Genomic DNA, 7,442 nt, shown 5'->3' with positions numbered 1-7,442 from the left:
GTGAATGAAGTCTCCCAGTTAGCATACGATTGACTGTTGATCACACTAATCTCTTTGTTGAGGAAATTAATACACACACAGAAGTAGTGATAGCCAGCCAAACAAGGTATAAAAATAAGTTCGGCATCAAGTCTGTAATTTGCCTTGCTCGCGTTGATGAAATTATCCCAAATTTCAAACAACTCGTTCTTTATATCAGACTGTTCACTATCCTCTTGCATCACAGCCAGTAGAGCATGCTGTAGTTTTAAAAAAAAAATTAAAAAAAAAATGTATGGGTTAGATTTCCCTTGTAAAAGAATCATATGTTATTGAACAGAAGCAGACATTTAACATCGATGCAACTTACCATGTGACCTAGTCCTAAGTAAAGTATGGTTGGCCCTCCTGCCCTTGTGCCTCTTTTGCTGTTCTCGACATAATTCAAGAGTAGAGACCAGCATTCAAACACCATCCAATTTGTGTGACTCCTAGGACGTAGTGAGAGTATATCAGCTCTTGTCAACCTCCTGTTGTCTCCAAACGCAACCAGGATCTCACTGTTACAGAACCAAAAGAGTCAAATTACTCAAGAGTTTTCGCAGAAACAGTGTAACATAAATAGTGTTTAAAAAACACTTTGACAGAAACACTGTAACAATAACACTTTTACAGTAACAACAAGTATTTTACCTTTTGTGGAAGTCGATATCATCCATAAACACATAATCAAGAACGTGCCTTCTCAGATTAGTTGTACTGGACAGCAGTTTCTGATTTGCTCTCATAAATTCAGAGACTAGGAATATATCACCATCAATTTCACCGTGACCTAGAGAACATCCCATAGCATCATCTTTATGAAATTTAAATATTATCTCCTCATCTTCACCAATTGCTCTAGGAGAACGCTTGTAAGCAACCGACTTCACCCTCTACTGTTTTGGGCTCTTCCTCCTTTTGTTTTTCCTGTGGCTTCTTTGTTTTTTCCTCTTCCTTTTTTCCTTCTTCTCTTCCACCTTCTTTTTTTTGCAAAGACTTTTCCTTCACTGTTCCCTTTCATTCCTGAATTTAGATATCCTCCCTTGCACCTCTTTTCGTACTTGATTGAAGTCACTAAGAACAAGTATTGCACATATTTCAGCACGGTACAACATTCTTTTCCGTTCATCCCCCAACTCAGAGTCAAAAACATTCCCCGTGTAGAAAGCCATGTGCATCATCATGAAAACCCCACAATCCACATTTTTTGCAATGCTCTACCATTTAAATTTCACATTCTGCAGTGGGAAACTTTTCACTTTGGAGCCTTTTGCAATTTACATTTCTGACAACATTTTCCCCATGATATTTGCCTGCACAAAAAGTAATACTGTTACTGTATCTATGTTACTGTAACAATGATTTCCAAATTTTTTAATGGAAATTTAAAAGTATAACATTGTTACTGTAAGTAGAGAAACTTACCGCAGTTCTTGCCATTTTTGCTTTTCGGGATCTGGCATATAAGGGTTTGTTGTCTAGGTAGTCAACGGTTTGCGACATGAAATTTATGTAAGCACATAAAAAGTGGTCCTCCAGAATGAGTGGAATGAATATCTGCAATTAAGCAGATATATATCATTGCTAAACAGAACTTCTATACACTCTACTTATATAAGAATAATAAAAAAAAAATTAACAGTAATGTGGTTTACCATATCACAGTTGAAATTAAGTGGACTCGGGTTGTATTTGATCCACTGTGTGAAGGACAGCAAAACTTCACCTTCTAAATATCTGTTTTGAACTGGTTTTCCAACAGACATAGTTGCTATGCGTCCTACAAAAATAAATATAAATACAAAGTCAATAAACATTATAGAAACACAAAATCAATAAGAATAAAAATTTATTTATTGCAGTAACATACAGATTGACCCAAGCCCATGAAGATCCTCAATGGTGTATCACTTGCTACCTTTCTGAAGATGAGGTCATTGAGCAACATTGACCAACATTCAGTCACCATTATATAAATAAGCTCACCAGGAGCCAATGAAATTAAATCTTCCCTTGGAATGAAGTGATACTTCCCATACGAGACAAGCCTTTCCCTGTTGGACAATGAGATGTAATAGTCAGAACACCTTTTAATAGAGTAACAATTTAACAATAACAACTATTCAGTTGAAACAGTATTCACTTGCAAAGTAAAACGTTTTGTTTATCACAGTGCAAGAGTAAATAAAGTACTCACGTATCTGAGAGGTTCTCGTTATCGTCGATAAAACAATAGTCAATTGTTTCTTTCCTAACTTCAAGAATAGGCGCCATTATCTCCTTGTGTTTTATCATAGTCTTGGACACAAGTGTTAGATCCGGAGCTGGTAGGCCACATTCGATTGTGCAGCCGTAGCGAGGATCCATCACGCGCATCCAGTCTTCAGTTGTTTCGATATGTAATAAATAGTGGTCGCCAGTATCTTCGTCGTAATCGTCATACAAGATCTCATCACTGCAATCATCGACAATATCAACTTCATCATCGTCGTCATCTTCTGCTACCTGACTGCACTGAGTAGTTATTGGTTCTTCGTCGCCAACTGTCTCATCATCAGCCTCACTGGGTTTTTCTCCTTCCTCGCCTTTTTCATCATTCCCATCGGCGTCTTCATTACCAGTTGCTTCATCCTCCTTACTGTTATCTTCGTTTTTATCGCCAAAGATTGTCTTCATCTTTATCATCATCGTTCTCTTCATCTGGTTTTTCATTCCCATCATCCTCTTCTTCATCTTTATCGTCATCTTCCTTTTCATTTCCCTCACTGGTTGGTTGGTCATCAACCTGGCCTGATGCATCATCATCGGCCTTTTCATTGTTATCTGTGGCACAAGTAATTGAATTGAATATAAATTACTAATGTTTTTCGGACCAACAATGCCTCATAGTTATACTAACGATGTTCTTATAAATTTGCTACTTCAATTACCTTGAGAAGATCCTTCTTCAAATTTGCCTCGATCGTTGGGTTCTCTTGACTTGGCCCGATGCATCATCTTCGGCCTCTTCCTTGTCATCTGTGTAGCGAGATAATTGAATATATATATCACTCGTAAACTTCGATAAAACTACGACACAAGAATAACGTTACTATAACAAAGTGTTACGAAAGAATGCTAATAGTGTTACATCGCTTAATACAACGAGTGCAAATAGATTTCTATATTACCTTCGGAGATCCTTCTTCACCGCCTCATTGGTCAGGTTGTCTTCAGGCTTGCCTGATTCATCAACTTCCGCCTCTTCCTCGTCATCCGTGTCACAGGTAATTGGATTCAATATATATTAACAATTTTTCTTTGAACCAAAAAAGGCACAATAGATACACTGTAAATTTATGTTAAAATTACATCACAGTAACATTGTTACAGTTACATCCTCTGACACAACAAGTTTAAATAGATTCCTCAATTACCTTCAGGAGATGCCTCTTCACCTGCCTCACAAGTTGGGTTATCTTCAGGCTGGCCTGATGCATCACCTTCGGCCTCTTCCTTGTCATCTGTGTAGCAGATAATGAAAATATATTACTAAATTGTTTGTTAAAAAAGCACCCAGTAACAGAAAGCCTATAACAGCATTACACTATTACCTTCACCAGATCCATCTTCTGGCTCGCTAATTGTTTTGTCACCCTGTCCTGATGCATCATATTCATTAGCATCATCGTTTTCATCTAAAAGGAAAGTAATTGAATATTAGTAATTATTTGTAAAATGAAAACTCTATAACAACGATGATGTAATAATGTTAGTGCAAGTGATTAGATTATTGTAGTAGTGTTACTATATTACCTTCATCAGATGCATCTTTATCATCCTCGCCACTCCCCTCTTTGTCGTCTTCATTTTCTTCGTCTTTATCATCCTCCTCCTCTTCATCTCCGTCATCCTCTTGACCTTTGCCAGATTAATCCTCTTCATCTGCATCATCGTCTTCATCCGCATCATCCTGTTCCTCTGCATCATCCTCTTCATCTGCATTAGAAGTAAGTAATTGAATATTATATTACTAACTATTAATATATATAACATATTACAGTAACAGTGTTATTGTAAAACTATAACTAAAAGTAATAACAGTAACACTGTTACTCGATCTATTACCTTCACCAGATTGGCTTTCAACATCCTTTACATCCTCCTCTTTGTCCTCTTTGTCTTCTTTCTCTTCATCCTCCTTTTCCTTTTCATCCTGTTCATCGTCTTCCTCCTCAACAACACTTTATTCATCATTATCTATGTCTGTGCCACCTCTTGAAGCCTCTTGTTTTTAAGACGACTCTCAACATCGCCGCCATCGTCATCCCCGTCCTCATCATCATCCTCTCCATCATCAGTCCCGTCATCATCGTTGCCATCATCAATCCCGTCCTCATCATCACTTTCCACTCCACCCTCCATCTCATCTTGCCTGTCCTCGTCATGAACCTCCTCATCCTCTTCATCATCTTCTTTGTTGGACCCTAAAATCCTGGAAGAATTCAATATGAAACTTAACCCATCCAAATGCCATTTTGGAGTATCTTCAGGAAAATTCCTGGGTTACATGGTGACCAAAAGAGGAATAGAAGCCAGCCCAGAACAAATAAGAGCCATACTAGAACTGGAATCCCCCAAGTCAGTCAAAGATATTCAAAAACGACAGACGAGTTGCGACCCTGAATAGATTCATTTCCGGATCATCGATGAGGTGCAAGGCATTCTATGACCTACTTAGGAAGAACAAAGCATTCAAATGGTTGCACGAACACGAGTCGACCTTCCAGAGCTCAAAACATACCCGACTACACCTCCGCTACTTGCCAAACCGGACAAAGGAGAACCCCGACGGTTTACCTATCTCATCACGAAAAAAAGAGATAAGTGGAGTCCCGACCAAAGAAATTGATGGCCAACAAAGATCCATTTACTATGTAAGTAAAAGTCTCCTAGACGCAGAAACCAGGTATGGCCTACTTGAAAAATATGTACTTGCTTTAGTAATGTCCGGCACTAAACTTCGACCTTATTTTGAAAGTCACCCAATCATTGTAAGAACCAACCCGCCTATCAAATCTGTCTGAGAAAGCCCGAGTTGTCGGGCGGAATGGCAAAATGGTCGAAGATAAATCAAGACACCTATGACATAACCTTTGAACCCAGGACGGCAATTAAATCTCAGGCACTAGCAGACTTCGTGGCTGAATTCAGTCCTACCCTAGAACCAGACCTCATAAAAGAGGTCAATCTTCTTGACACCCAAAAGACAGACCAGGAATGGACCCTCCATGTAGATGGGGCAACAAATATGAAAGGCACTGGCCTAGGACTAGTCCTAAAGTCACCACAGGAGACCTAATTGCACAGTTTAATTGTGAATTCAAAGCCACGAATAATGAGGCTGAATATGAAGCCCGATTCTTTGGATTAAAGGTATGTATAGAACTCGGTGTAGCAAATCTCAAGGTAAAAACTGACTCTCTCTTAATTTCCAATCAAATCAAAGGAGTATATGCTGCAAAAGATTCAAAAATGATACTCTATTTGGAATATGTCAAAAACCTTTGCAAAAAATTCAAAACCTTTGACATTGACCAAATACCAAGGGACTTAAATACCCAGGCGGATGCCCTAGCCAGCCTGGGATCAAACTTCACCTGCTTGTGTTTGACAAAATACCCATCGTCCACCTGTTGGAACCAACCATAGAAAGGCCTGAACAAATCTGCCCTATCCAGGAAGATACAACCTCCTGGACTAAACCTTACTATGATTGGTTCCTACAGGGGATACTCCCTGCAAATAAAAATGAAGCAAGGGCCCTGAAAATCAAAGCATCCACTTATACCATTATAAATAACACCTTGTTTAAAAAGTCTCAGGCTGGACCTTACTTACGTTGCCTGGAACCAAATGAAGCCAGCCAGGTCATAGAAGACATACATGATGGATACTGCGGAAATCATAAAGGTGGACGGAGCCTGGCAAGCAAAATTCTCGGACAGCTACTTGCCAACCCCGAGAGCTGATTGCATAGCATACAGCTCAAAATGTGAAGCCTGTCAAATCCATTCCCCTTATATCCATCAACCATCAGAGCTACTACATTCCATCTCAGCCCCCTGGCCATTCATGAAATGGGGCATGGACATAGTAGGCAAGCTACCTCGGCGCCGGACAAAAAGTCTTCATGCTAGCAATGACTGACTACTTTTCCAAATGGATAGAGGCAGACTCTTACAGGCAAGTCAAAGAAAAAGATGTCATATCATTTATCAAAAGGAATATCATATGTAGATATGGAATACCTTCAGAAATAGTCTGTGACAATGGTACACAATTTGTGGGAAAAAGAACAGCTAACTTCTGCGCACAATGGAATATCAATCTTGTCACATCTACACCAGGCTACCCTAAAGCCAACGGCCAAGCAGAATCTAGTAACAAAGTAGTAATCAGTTGCCTGAAGAAAAAGCTGAAAAGAAGAAAAGGTAGATGGGCAGAAGAGCTCCCTCTAGTCCTATGGGCTGACAGACCACACCCAAAACAGACCACGGGCCGGACACCATATTCCCCGGGTCTATGGTCTGCGAAGCGATAATACCAAAGAAATTCATGTGCCAACTACCAGAAGCAGCCTGAACACAATAGAAGAGAACATGCCCCTATTACAAGATAACCTACTCTTAACAGAAGAACTAAGGGATGCAGCCAAAGTCAGGATAGCCGCCTACCAACAGGCAGTCGCCAGAAGTTACAACAAAAATGTCAACATCAGAGTATTCAAAGAAGGAGACCTGGTACTAAGGAAAGTTTTCCCCAACACTAGAGAAAAGAACGCAAACAAACTAGCCCCTACATGGGAAGGCCCATACTTAATTGATTCAATAGTGGGACAAGGAGCTTATATGCTACAAACTTTGGAAGGAGAAATGATCCCCAGATCTTGGAACATTTCTCACTTAAAACTATTTCATATCTGAGAAGCAGGTAAAACTACCTATCCTATATACATGTCAATAGAACTTCCTGCTATGTGCTAAAGTTGCTTGCCTGTTATTCTTAGCTTCACCTAAAACTTTATTTTAAATCCTGAAAACTTGTTTTACGCCTTCTTTTCACTTATTATATGTTACACTTTAGGCTTAAACAAATATTCAGGATTGAGGACCACTCCACCCAACCTAAACAGCATTTCTAAAAATGCTCTAATTTGGCACCTGCCTGCCTGACCCGAAAATTAAAACTGCGCTCAGTACATAAAAAGATAAGTACAAAGGTGGAATAGACCATAGTAATTGTCAAAGAAGCCCTCCTGACAGGCTGAGGGCCATAAGCCCTCCCGACCGGCAACCACCCTCATTCTCAAAAGCCCTCTCCGACAGGCGGATAGAGCCACCATTCCCCATAAACACGGGAATGAGGGCCATAAGCCCTCC

The sequence above is a fragment of the Silene latifolia genome, chromosome 2 (assembly GCF_048544455.1).
Source record: "Silene latifolia isolate original U9 population chromosome 2, ASM4854445v1, whole genome shotgun sequence".
NCBI classification, from domain to species: domain Eukaryota; kingdom Viridiplantae; phylum Streptophyta; class Magnoliopsida; order Caryophyllales; family Caryophyllaceae; genus Silene; species Silene latifolia.
Note: the sequence above shows the minus strand (reverse complement) of the source record.